Raw genomic sequence first — 15,000 nt, 5'->3', positions numbered from 1 at the left:
TTATTAAGGATCTGAAAGCACTCTCATGGGAAAGTAGTAACCATTTTTCCAAGACAAACCAAAGTGAGAGGCGGGCATACGATAACATCATGATGAAAATCAAAGACAGGAGTGACATAGTTATACGTTGGTCAGACAAAGGCGGGAATGTGGTGCTTTGGCCTTTGGACATGTATAATACCGAAGCACAGCTGCAACTGTCAGACAAAGAATGCTATCAGAGAATAAGTACAACAAATATATCGACCATACAAGACAGATACAACAGGAGTCTGTATGATTGGAAGAGTGCAGGCATCATCTCTAGACAAGAACTTCAGTTTTTGAAAACAGACTACCCGGTCACCCCTAACCTGTACCTTATACCTAAGGTACATAAAAATGCGACGTGTCCTCCTGGAAGGCCGATCATATCAGCCATTGGGGGCCTTTTTGAGAACACCAGCCGATTCATTGACTTTTATCTACAACCTTTTGTGAAATCATTGCCTTCCTATACGAAAGACACTGGTGACTTTTTGAAGAAAATCTATGACATAAAATGGCAGTCGGATTTTATATTTATGACACTGGATGTGCAAAGCCTGTACACGAGTATAAGGCATCGTGATGGGCTTAATGCAATCAAGCACTATTTAAGTAGCAGAACCATTGACTTGTATGCACAGACTCAAATGTTGATACAAATGGCTGAATGGTGTTTGGTGAACAACATATTTACCTTTGACAAATTGTGGTACAAGCAAATACAGGGGACTGCCATGGGTACTTGCTTCGCCCCCAGCTATGCTAATTTGCATATAGGCTGGTGGGAGGAGCAAGTACTTATGAAGAACTACAACGCAGAAATGTCCGAAAATATAGCACATTATAGTCGCTATATCGACAACATTTTTGCCATATGGAGAGGCAGTGAGGAGCGCAAGAGAATTTGCTGAACATCTGAATGAAAACAGCTTGAATTTAAAATTCACATGCTCCACCAGTAGAAGCAGGATCAATTTCTTAGATTTAGAACTATTTGTGTTGGATGGCAAGATTCAATCTAAGACATACCGCAAACCAACATCAGGCAACACAATCCTCCATGCCTCCAGTTTTCACCCTGTAAGCTTGATTAACAGTATCCCATATGCAGAGTGCTTGAGAATGCGATGCAACTGCAGCACCGAAGAAACATATGAAGAGTCTAAGGCTAACCTATTTAGCAGATTGACCAGCAGAGGGTATACCAAGCAAACGCTAGAAATAGCAGCAGGCAAGAGTGACACTAAAAATAGGAAAGATCTACTGTTCAAACATGCACCCAATGCACCAATGTCCAAACAAAGTACGAACACCCCCCGCTTGATCACAGGGTACAATGCCTATCATAAACAAGTAAGAAAGATTATCTATAGGCACTGGCCAATAGTACGAAATGACCCAGTGATAGGCAGTAAGTGTAACAAAGTCCCTCAAATTGCTTTCAGAAAGGCAAAAAGCATGAAAGAGGAGATTTTTGTAAATACTCCATCCTTGAAGAAGAAAAAACCACCATGGCTAAAAAGTAGCAATGTTTTTTTTAAGTGCATAAAGTGCAAAGCGTGCCAATATGGCCTCAACATGACCAAATTAGATGTGCCTCACAGGAAACAGCCACTGGAAATTCGTGAGAATTACTCATGTAAGACGGACTATGCCGTCTACGTCTTGCAATGTAGCTGTAAAAAACAATACGTGGGCAGTACCATCCACCCTGCCCACGTGCGGGTGCTACAACATCTTAGAGCAATTAGTAACGATGACCCCATGTATCCGGTGGCTAGACATATAAACAAGGTCCAGGGAGGTGATGCCGACAATATAAGATACTTTGTCGTGGATCATGTGAAGATATATATATATATATATACACACACACACCTATGTATATACACACACACACATATATATACACACACACACATATATATATATATACACACACACACACATATATATACACACACACATATATATACACACACATACACACACACGCATATATACACACACATATATATATATACACACACACATATATATACACACACACACGCAAACACATATTACCTACTGGCGATAGCCAGTAGGTATATATAGTTAGGATTTTTTTCCTATGGGATTTTTGAAAATTCTATGTCGAATAACTTTGGCGTTTGAGGACAGAAGTGGCTGACATTTTCAGGAAAATGGAACATTTTGTTTCTGAGCAGCCCCTGAAAATTTGGGGGGGTTTCGTCAAGGGGGGGCCGAGAAAAAAGGGGGGTCCCAAAACGTGTTTTTCCCATGCAATTTTCCATAGGGCGGTTGGCCTCACTTTTAGCCTGAACGGCTGAATGGATTTACACCAAACTTGGCAAAATTGTAGGGACTGGTAGCCCGATGTGCCTTTGCTATGTCTCAAGATATAGGCTCCAGTGGTTTTTACGAAAATTAACTTTGAAAAATATATATTGGGCTACATTGGGCTATATATATGTTGGAGCCCAAATGTAGCCCAATGTAGCCCAATGTAGCCCAAAGATGGCCACCAGAGACAAAAAAAAACAAATGTAGCCCAAATATCAGCCAGATGTAGCCCAACTATAGCCCAATGACAGAATGTCCCAGAGTGTTCTAAAGAACAACTAGAGTGCTAACAGTCCTACTTATTACAAAGGTATGGCACACCTGAAGCCATCTTGATTGGAATAAAGTGGTAACTCTTAAAACATTTAATTTAAAAAGGAACAAAATGAGGGGGCTCATTTTGCCATAGAAAGTATGATTAGCGAATATATGACGAAATCCCGCATACCATCAGTCCGCAAAAAAAATCCCGCATGTACTATTAGGCCGCAAATTAAAATAACGAAAACTTTTAGAACGAATATGCCTTTAGCATACACTAAACAACTAAACTACCCTAAACCCTAAAACACTACCCCCAGCATGACCCTACACTACACAAACAGTACAACACTACCCTAAACCCTAAAACACTACTTCCAGCATGACCCTACACTACACAAACACTACAACACTACCCTAAACCCTAAACACTACCCCCAGCATGACCCTACACTACGCAAACACTACAACACTACCCAAAACCCTAAAACACTACACCCCAGCATGACCCTACACTACGCAAACACTACAACACTACCCTAAACCCTAAAACACTACCCCCAGCATGACCCTACACTACACAAACACTACAACACAACCCTAAACCCTAAAACACAACCCCCAGCATGACCCTACACTACGCAAACACTACAACACAACCCTAAACCCTAAAACACTACCCCCAGCATAACCCTACACTACGCAAACACTACAACACTACCCTAAACCCTAAAACACTACCCCCAGCATGACCCTACACTACGCAAACACTACAACACTACAACACTACCCAAAACCCTAAAACACTACACCCCAGCATGACCCTACACTACGCAAACACTACAACACTACCCTAAACCCTAAAACACTACCCCCAGCGTGACCCTACACTACGCAAACACTACAACACTACCCAAAACCCTAAAACACTACACCCCAGCATGACCCTACACTACGCAAACACTACAACACTACCCTAAACCCTAAAACACTACCCCCAGCATGACCCTACACTACGCAAACACTACAACACTACCCTAAACCCTAAAACACTACCCCCAGCATGACCCTACACTACGCAAACACTACAACACTACCCTAAACCCTAAAACACTACCCCCAGCATGACCCTACACTACGCAAACACTACAACACTACCCTAAACCCTAAAACACTACCCCCAGCATGACCCTACACTACGCAAACACTACAACACTACCCTAAACCCTAAAACACTACCCCCAGCATGACCCTACACTACGCAAACACTACAACACTACCCTAAACCCTAAAACACTACCCCCAGCATGACCCTACACTACGCAAACACTACAACACTACCCAAAACCCTAAAACACTACCCCCAGCATGACCCTACACTACGCAAACACTACAACACTACCCAAAACACTAAAACACTACCCCCAGCATGACCCTACACTACACAAACACTACACTACCCAAACCCCTAAAACACTACACCCCAGCATGACCCTACACTACAACACTACCCAAAACCCTAAAACACTACACCCCAGCATGACCCTACACTACGCAAACACTACAACACTACCCAAAACCCTAAAACACTACACCCCAGCATGACCCTACACTACGCAAACACTACAACACTACCTAAAACCCTAAAACACTACCCCCAGCATGACCCTACACTACGCAAACACTACAACACTACCCTAAACCCTAAAATACTACACCCCAGCATGACCCTACACTACGCAAACACTACAACACTACCCAAAACCATAAAACACTAGCCCCAGCATGACCCTACACTACGCAAACACTACAACACAACCCTAAACCCTAAAACACTACCCCCAGCATGACCCTACACTATGCAAACACTACAACGCTACCCTAAACCCTAAAACACTACCCCCAGCATGACCCTACACTACACAAACACTACAACACAACCCTAAACCCTAAAACACTATGACCCTACACTAAACAACCACCACAACTCTACACTACACTAACACAACACTACACTACACAACACTACACTACACAATCACTAACCCACGAAAAAATTAACACAAACCCACTTACCTCTCTCGTCATCGTGGTTTTCACAACGCAAATGCATTTACCATACATGCCTTTAAAACGTAATTCTTTGTAAAGGCATGCGCGATAAATGCACATGCGTTTTGAAAAAATGCGGGATAATGGTATGCGAGGTCAATGACCTTGCGGGATAATGGTATGCGGACTGAAAGTCTGCGGGATAAAAAATGCGGGAAAATGGCTGCAAACCATGATTAGCAGCAGACTTCCCTGGTGAGCACTAGCTTTACTACAGTGATCTAATGAGCAACTAGAGTGCTAACATTCAGAATTTATGGCAAATGTGTGACACATCTGAATGCCTTCTTGATAGAACCAAAGTAAACAAGCATTGAAAATGCAATAGATCTCGCCCTCGTTTAAGTTAAAGCCATTCTGTTTGTAATGAGGTGGCTTTTTAGCTTTGCTTTTATTAGTGTTTTTAAAACTTTCATGTAAATAACATGCATATGTATATGTATGCATGCATTTATATAGATATGCAGATTATATATGTTTATATATGTATATTACCTACTGGCGATAGCCAGTGGGTATATATAGTTAGGATTTTTTCTCTATGAGATTTCTGAAAATTCTATGTCTAATAACTTTGGCGTTTGTGGACGGAATTGGCTGAAATTTACATGAAAATGGCACATCTTGTTTCTGAGCAGCCCCTGAAAATTTGGGGGGGTTTCGTCAAGGGGGGGCCGAGAAAAAAGGGGGGTCCCAAAACACGTTTTTCCCATTCATTTTTCCATAGGGCGGTTGGACTCACTTTTAGCTCGAACGGCTGAATAGATTTACATGAAACTTGGCAAAATTGTAGATATGGTTTGCCCGACGTGCCTTTGCTATGTCTCAATATATGTGCTCCAGTGGATTTTGAGAAATTAACGTTTAAAAAAATATATATATCTGTGACAGCGCTCCGGTTAGCGCCCCGGTTCGCGTACCTGACGCGTAACGGAACTTCGCGAAGCGAAGCTGATTGGCTCTCCGGTGTCTGTCAACATTCTAAACAGTCCGGAGCGGCCGCCATCTTGTCTCTCGGTACGATCGAGAGACAAGATGTGGTGAAAAACTAAGGGGGAAATGAAGGAAAGGGGGCAAGGTAAACCCCTCCTGACCCCCTAGGATTGATGAGGGGGATATTAAAGTCCCCCGCGATTTTTCGCGGTAGAGGCGCTTCCCGGTACGCGAACCGGGCAGCTAACCGGCAGCGTAACGGGAGTCCGCCATCTTGTGTTTTTGGAGCGTCCGGTTCGCGTACCGGGTAGCGTCCCGGTAAGCGTAACAAGGGGAAAACCAAGAGAAACAGTAAAAAAAAATTAAGGGAATAGATTTCCAGCAAACTTGGCAAAATTGTAGGGACTGTTTGTTTGATGTGCCTTTGCAAGGCCTCAAGATATGTGCACGTGTGGATTTTGTCTAATTAAGGTTAAAAAAATATATATCTATAAGCGTGCTCCGGCACGCTTACGTTACGGGTTTTGTTTGCGCTGCAGAGCCGATACGTCACGGTTATGCGACGCGTCATGAGGCGTCTCACGTGGCTACGTGATACGTCACGTAATAAAGAATATATTTTACAGCTATAGATATTAGCTTTTAAACAACCAATGAAATTCACTGAAAAAACCATAGGTTATAGACCATATATAGTTAGGAATTTGCATTTACAAAACCTTGAAAATTCACTGAAAAAACCATAGGTTAGAGACCATATATAGTTAGCTGGACATTTTATTGACATAAAACCAATGAAATTCCATATATAGTTAGTTGCACTAACTATATATCGCGCACCCGTAATCCACTGCTGATGATGTCACATATTACATCATTCATGACATGGTCAGTGACATCACTGATGACATCACTGATGACATCTCAAATGACATCACTGATGACATCACTGATGACATCTCAAATGACATCACTGATGACATCATGACACACCAATACCAGTTACTACATACGCACTCACTGATTCCTACGTCTACACACACATTCACTCATTCACCCATACAATCACTCATACATACAGTCACTCATTATTACAACACTATCATATGCACTCATACACCTATGCAGACACTCAAACACTGCCACTCATCCATGGAGTTACTCACACACCTAGTCAGTCCTGTAAAGAATCAATCACACTTCCATTTCCTCATCTATACAGTTAAACACAGAACACCATACTTCAGTGACATCACTGATGACATCTCAAATGACATCACTGATGACATCACTGATGACATCATGACACACCAATACCAGTTACTACATACGCACTCACTGATTCCTACGTCTACACACACATTCACTCATTCACCCATACAATCACTCATACATACAGTCACTCATTATTACAACACTATCATATGCACTCATACGCCTAGTCAGTCCTGTGAAGAATCAATCACACTTCGATTTCCTCATCTATACAGTTAAACACAGAACACCATACTTTTCACACATATACTAACACATACTTACTCTCTTATACAATCACTGATACAAGTACACATTGATATGCACAGAGTCACACACCTCCCAGCCAGCCACACACACACTCAGTCTTCCATACATCCACTCATTCTTCAATATGTAAAACATATTTAAACTTTACAAAAACACACAGACACTAGATGATGTCATCAGTGATGTCATTTGAGATGTCATCAGTGATGTCATTTGAGATGTCATCAGTGATGTCATCAGTGATGCCACTGACCATGTCATGAATGATGTAATATGTGACATCATCAGCAGTGGATTGCGGGTGCGCGATATATAGTTAGTGCAACTAACTATATATGGAATTTCATTGGTTTTATGTCAATAAAATGTCCAGCTAACTATATATGGTCTCTAACCTATGGTTTTTCAGTGAATATATATATATATACATATATATATATATATTTATATATATATATATATATATATATATATATACACACATATATATATATATATATATACACACATATATATATAAAAACACACATATATCACACATATATATACACACAAACATACATATATACACACACATATATATATATATATATATACACACACTGTTAGACCTGGGATCCCCAGATCACATAGGGTAGCTTGGCTCAAGCGGTAAGGTCTAACTCTTAGGCTGTGTGAGGTACTTGCGCCACACTTTCACAGTAATCCAGCGTCCATCCACTCAAAAATGACACTAGACCAGTTCTTCTAGAAAAGTTGAAAAGTTTATCTTTTCTTCTTAAGGGTTACTTTCATTTATATTTGTCTTAATAGCTCATCATTCCACATGTAATACTCCGTGGGCATAACTCAGCAACAATCATGTAATGTTAAGAATTATTACTTATTCATGTCATTAATCAATAGTTCAGTTGCAGAACAGACTACATATCAAGTCTTGTCTTACTTCTGGTTGCATGTAATATCAACTAAGGATAGGTCTTATGAATATCCACACCAAATTACATTAGCGATAATTGAGCAGTGCATAAACCATCCATTAGTTATTGTCCAAATTGAAAATAGGAGCTAATTATCTTTTAAACATATCACTCTTGTTTTTAGTCATATATTGATTCCATTTCATGTAGCTAAAACATATTTTGATTATACGAAGGATCCTAGTACATGCATCCTAAACAGTTGTGGTACATTTCCCCCCCCCCTCCTCATGAATGATTTGCCTTGGATTGGTTATTCCACTATAGATTGGTTCGGTTTGGTTAGTTCAATAGCTGTCCCTTAGTTCACTGAACTCTCCTAAAAGAAAAGGGACAGTTTCCTCTGTCCGTTTTGCCAATAATAGCCTCTCCGCCCAACCCACTGTCTTCTATCAAGGGCAGGAAGCCTCGAGATTTACCAGGCCCGGCAGAGGGTTTTGTGAGTCGAATTACCTCCCTCCAGCCCCCTCAGCCGGAATCCCTCCTTACTTAACTCCTGAACGCTGCTCTGTCCAAACCGGCCGATGTCAGTCGGCTGAACAGCCAGGGTTTCCCACTCGGGGGTCTTGAATGAAGTTCGATGTATGCAAGCCTAAGGAGGCGGGTCCCGTTCTTCTCGGGTTGCTCTCTGATGTCAGTTTCCTACACTGCCCCGGCGTTCCTCTCCTCACGTCGCAGGAAGAGCGGTCTCCTCCCTCTGCCAACTCCAGACACGCCTTACTTCCTCCGGGGCCCTTCCTCGGATTCCTCCGCTTTACGAACAATTCTCTGAGGTAGAGCACCCCTCCCCAGGCGACGCTATCTTCCGCACAGGTTCTCCCTCCAGGAACCGGCTGTCGAGCGGCCCTGTCACCCACTTCCGCCTCCCAAACACGCAATTGAAGGCCTGACAGGCGGCTGCAGCTGGCTCCGATCCACGAGCTCCGCGTCTCCGCGGGCCACAGGAGTTCCCACAGATCAAAGGCGGCGGAACCACACCAGCGCAGGAAGCCCAGGGAGATCCGGGGTCCACAGTCGGGACGCCGGTAAGTTCCTAATTGCGGTGGGTTAACCCAGGCGGATTACCTCGTGAATTAGCTTGCGCCAGGGAGAGGGTAGGTCAGCAAGGCAAGGGTCTACTCTGCAAGAGTCTTGGCCTCAGACAGGAGGCAGTCTCGGACATCCTCACCTCAGTTTTCCACCGACCATGTCCTGTCTGCTCCACCTAAGTCAGTCACACTCTGCTCCTATGTTGATAGACTCGATTATCAATGTTCTTGCTGGGCCAGGTCAATAAGGGAGGGACAACATCCGGAGTGGGGTCAGCAGCCCCTAGAGGCAATCAGAACCCCTCTCAGTGCTCAAACCTCCTCGCCCCACAGCCTTCACTCCAGCCAAATCAGTCTCCTCACGACACAAAATGGCTGCCCAACATTCCACCTTATATAGGCTGTCCCTAGAGTGTCCAGAGAGGTCCAGAATGTTCTGGAAGCCCTCATAGTGTCCTATAGCCCTAGATCCTGAGGTGACCAGGCAGGTGGCAGTTGTAAGCCACCATTCTGTGGTTCCTGTGGATTCAGTCAGAAAGGCACCTAGGCCTCAGGAAAATTATATAGGGTCAAGGAGTACCTAACCCCTAGGTCAACACCTAAAAATTCCAGTGGACATGAAAAAAAAACAAAGGTTAGGAGGCAGAAAGGGAACAAAAATAAATAAATAATAGGAGGGACCACCCAAAGGGCTGACAGGTCTAACACGCGTCCCCCCCCAGCTGAAAGTGGGGAGAGCTACCAAACCCCTTGGGAGTTCTCATCACTAAGGCGGAAATATCTGGAGAGACCGTCTGCATTGGCGTGGTCCACTCCAGGTCGATGTTCCATCAGGAAGTCCATTCCCTGTAGGGAGATGGACCATCTCAACAGCTTGGGATTCTCCCCCTTCATTTGCATCAGCCAACGAAGGGGTCGATGATCGGTCTGAACCAGGAAGTGCGAGCCAAACAGGTATGGCCGCAACTTCTTCAGAGCCCATACCACTGCAAAGGCTTCCCGCTCAATTGCACTCCACTTCTGTTCCCGGGGAAGCAGTCTCCTAGACAGGAAGACAACAGGTTGATCCAGACCCTCCTCATTGAGTTGCGATAACACTGCCCCAATGCCATGCTCTGATGCGTCTGTCTGGACAATGAATTCCTTGGAAAAATCCGGGGCCCGGAGAACTGGAGCTGCACACATTGCTTTTTTCTACTTTTCAAAGGCTTGCTGACAAGCCTCCGTCCAGACTACCCGTCGAGGTTGCTTCTTGGATGGGAGTTCAGTTAGGGGTGCCACAATAGTGCCATACCCCTTCACAAAGCGACGGTAGTATCCTGTGAGGCCCAGGAAGGCTCGGACCTCAGTTTGGGTCTTGGGGGGCTCCCAGGCCATGATAGCCTCAATCTTCGCCTGGAGGGGCTGCAGCGTTCCCCTGCCCACCAAGTGGCCTAGGTACACAACCGACCCCCTGCCCGATCTGACATTTACTGGCATTGATTGTCAAGCCAGCTTGTTTCAGGGCCTGGAGAACAGGTTGTAAGTGACACAAATGGTCCTCCCAACTGCTGCTGAAGACGGCAATGTCATCCAGATAAGCAGCGGAGAAGGCCTCCATCCCAGAGAGGACCTGGTTCACCAGCCGCTGAAAGGTGGCAGGGGCGTTCTTGAGCCCAAAGGGCATTACGCAGAACTGGTAGTGGCCCTCAGGCGTGGAGAAGGCTGACCTTTCCTTTGCCCCATCTGTAAGGGAGATCTGCCAGTACCCTGAAGTGAGGTCAAAGGTACTCAAGTATTGGGCAGCTCCCAGCCGGTCAATAAGTTCATCCGCCCTAGGGATCGGATGTGCATCAGTTTTGGTCACTGAATTCAGTCCCCGGTAATCCACACAGAACCTTAGCTCGGGAGTGGTGCCCGGTGGGGCAGCTTTTGGTACCAGAACCACCGGACTGGACCAGGGTCTACTAGAAGGTTCAATTACTCCTAGCTCCAGCATCTTAGTGACTTCACTGTGGATGCTGGCCTTCACCTTGTCTGACAGCCGGTAGGTCTTAGACTTCACAGGTGGGCTGTCTCCTGTGTCCACGTCATGGGTACACAGGTGGGTCCTTCCAGGGACAAGGGAGAACAGCGAGGAATATTGCTCCAGGACCTGGCGGCAGTCCCTCTGCTGTTCAGGAGTCGGGGATGGTGAGAGAATCACTCCCTCCACCGACCCATCCTTTTCCTGAGACGAAAAGAGATCAGGGAGAGGCTCGCTTTCCGCTTCCTCTGCTCCGTCAGTCACCATCATCAAGATCACCCCAGGCCTCTCATGGTGGGGTTTGAGACGATTGGCATGAAGCACCCGTAGGGGCTGTCGAGGGGTCTTAAGATCCACCAGGTAAGTGGCCTTACCCTTCTCCATCACCTCAATGGGGCCTGTCCAGCGATCCTGGAGGGCACTTAGCTCTCCAGGTTCCATCACCCACACTTTTCTGGCCAGGCTCCAATTCCACCGGGTGAGCATTGTGGTCATACCACTCCTTCATCACTGCTTGGCTGGCTTCCAAGTTGTCAGAAGCTTGCTTCCACAACTTAGCCATTTGGCTCCGGAAGGCCAGCATATAGCTCACCACATCCTGGGGAAGCTTCCTGGGAGTCTTTTCCCATCCGTCTTTCACCAGGCTGAGAGGTCCGCGCACAGGGTGCCCATACAGAAGTTCGAAGGGGCTGAAGCCCACTCCCTTCTGTGGAACTTCTCTGTAGGAAAACAACAGACAGGGTAGGAGGACGTCCCATTTCCTCCGCAGGCTCTCAGGCAGACTTCTGAAAATGCCTTTCAAGGTTTTGTTAAACCTTTCCACCAGACCATTGGTCTGTGGGTGATAAGGAGTGGTGAACCAGTAGGTAACCCCACACTCCTTCCACATAGCCCGCATGTAAGCTGACATGAAGTTGGACCCCCTGTCAGACACAACTTCCTTGGGAAAACCCACTCAGGTAAAGATCCCCATCAGGGCCCTCGCCACTGCAGGTGCAGTAATGATCCTCAGAGGAATTGCCTCTGGGTATCTTGTGGCGTGATCCACCAGAACCAGGATGAACCTGTGACCAGCTGTAGTTGGTGGATCCAATGGCCCCACAATGTCGATGCCCACACTTTCAAAGGGGGTGCTAACGAAAGGAAGTGGTTCCAGAGGAGCTTTCAGCTTCACCTCTGTTTTCCCACTGGCTTGGCAAGACACACATGTCCGGCAGTAAGTGTCGGACGCCACCTTCATTTGAGGCCAATAAAAGTGGGGGACAAGCCGGGCAAAGGTCTTGTCCTGACCTAAATGTCCTGCCAAGGGTATCTCATGAGCCAGTTCTAAAAGAACGGCTCGGTAACGTTGAAGAACAACCAAGGCCCGTGATGAACCGTGCACTGGTGCCTTAGGTTCACTGTAGAGGAGTCCATCCTCCCAGTAAATATGGTAATTCCCAGTAACGTTCCCTGCTGCCTGGGCTTCGGCCTGTTGCCTCAGTCCCACAAGGGTGGGGCACTCCTTCTGGCCCTTACAAAACTCCTCCCTGGTAGGCCCTCCTTCCACATGCCACTCAGCAGGGATAGGTAAGTTCTCCAGGGAGACAACATCCCCCTCCGCGGACTCCTGGTCCACCACCGCAGGTGGCCTATCTGTCTCACGGGGCGTGGATGCCGAGGAAGGCTTCTCCTGTCCTCGGTTCTTTCCCTTTTTGGCAGCTGGCTGTGCCTTTGTTCCAGGCTCCAGCCCAAGCGAACTCCCCCTCCGGGTAGTCGCGGACCTTGTGCTAGCACAGGCCCAGTCAGGTGTACCCAGCATCTCAGAATGAGTCCGGTATTCCACCTCCTTCCAAGCATTGTGCTCCATATCATTCCCCAACAGACAATCAACTGGCACGGCAGGGCTTACGGCAACTCGAAGTAGACCTGCAATCCCTTCCCACTCAAATGGAACCTAGGCCACTGGATAGTGGCCCATTCTGCCGTCAGCCATCGCGGCTGGGTGGAGTACATGTGGAATCACCTGCTCTGGAGACACCAGTTGACTTCTTACCATAGTCATACTGGCTCCTGTATCTCTAAGAGCTTCCCCTCTTTGACCATTGATGGTGACCCACTGCCCATACTTAATTGTATTTGAGGGCACCTGAATCTTACGAACCATCTCCCAATTTCCCAGGGACACTAAGGTGACACCCGCCCACTCCCCCCCTTATCTAAGGGCAACTCCTCCCCGAGCACTATACTAGCTACTCCCGGGGCTTTTCCTCCAGTGGGAGGGGGTGGTCTCTTTGGGCACTTGACATCTCCCTTATAGTGTCCAACGCCACCACACTCAAAGCAGTGGACAACCCTTGGCTGCTGACTTTGGCCAGGATGAGGGTTTCTGGGCGGGTTAGCCTTAGGGGTGAATCCTGTTCCCTTTCCCTGGAAACTGTTTTGGGGCCTTTTGAGAACTCCCTCTTTTTATCTCCCCCTCTTTCTTCTGGGGGGCGCCGTGTCCGGTCCTTTGAGAATCCCCTCCAGTCCCCTTTGAGGACACCCGGGTACTAGCCCAGATGTCCGCTTCCTCAGCAAGCTTCCGGGGGCTGGTCAGCTTGCTGTCCACCAGGTGTTGCCGCAGCTCGGGAAACCATTTCTCGAGTAGGTGCTCCTTGAGGATAAGGTCATACAACCCCTCATAGTCCCCCACTTCGCTGCCTTGTACCCAACCCTCTAGGGCCTTCTTTGCATAGTCCAGAAAATCCACCCAATTCTGTGTGCTTAGTTTATGGCTGCTCCTAAATTTCTGTCGATATTTTTCTGGAGTCAGCCCAAACTTTTTGATCAGCGCCACTTTCATGGTGGGGTAGTGGGTCTGCTCTCGGGCCAAAAGTGTATCCCTACCTGCAGGAGGCATGTATTTATACAAGCCCCCCCCCCCCCCCAGTGTTTTTCCAGTATCCCATGGGCTCTTAAGGAGACCTCATAGGCAGCCAGCCACTTGGCAATGTCATCCCCTGCGCTGTAGCTGGCGACTATGTCCTTTGGCAAATAGGGTCTGGGTTTCCTGGTTATCTCTTTGGATTCGCTGCCACCAACAGGAGTGCTAGGAGTCCCTATTTGTAGGGCCTGGAGGTCTAACTCTCTGAGACTCAACTCATGAGCCATCCTCTGTTCCTCCCTCTCCATTTCCAACCTAGCTAGCTCCCACTTCAGCTGTCTTTTCTCTCTCCTGTCAGCTAATTCAGCTTCGGTCAAGCTTCTTCCAGAGACACTGCTGCCCCCCCCCCCCCCTTGAAAGTGTCCTAGGACCTGTTAGTAGGTTCCCCACTTCAGGTTGGTACAGTCCATCCACCCCGATGACAGTGTCCAGATCCCCCTCTTCCTCCTCCTTCCCATCTGGGTGCGCTGCCACCCACGCTCTCAAGCTGGTTTGGAGTTCCCCCTTTTTAACACCACGCTTGAAAAACACTCCCATACTTTGGCAAAATTCTCTGAGTTGGGCCACAGTATAGGTCTCCAATTCTTCCAGAGCAAATTCCATCTTGCCAATGAGAGTCAGGGACAGCCACTTGGAAGAAATTAATTAAGGGGGTAATTAAAAGCTACCTCCACCCACCACCAGGAGAAAATTTGGAAAAGCAAAAATTATTAATTAGGGAGTCCGCTAGGAGAAAACTCCAGGTGTAGGTCTGTGGAGTACACTAGACTACTGCTAAGTGGACGCAAGCACAAGCTCTATCCCACCGCTGGACTCCAATTATGTTGGACCTGGGATCACCAGATCACATAGGGTAGCTTGGCTCAAGCGGTAAGGTCT

The sequence above is a fragment of the Lissotriton helveticus genome, chromosome 7, assembly GCF_964261635.1.
Source record: "Lissotriton helveticus chromosome 7, aLisHel1.1, whole genome shotgun sequence".
Taxonomy (NCBI): Eukaryota; Metazoa; Chordata; class Amphibia; order Caudata; family Salamandridae; genus Lissotriton; species Lissotriton helveticus.
The sequence above is the reverse complement of the archived record's forward strand: the minus strand, read 5'-3'. Positions refer to the sequence as shown.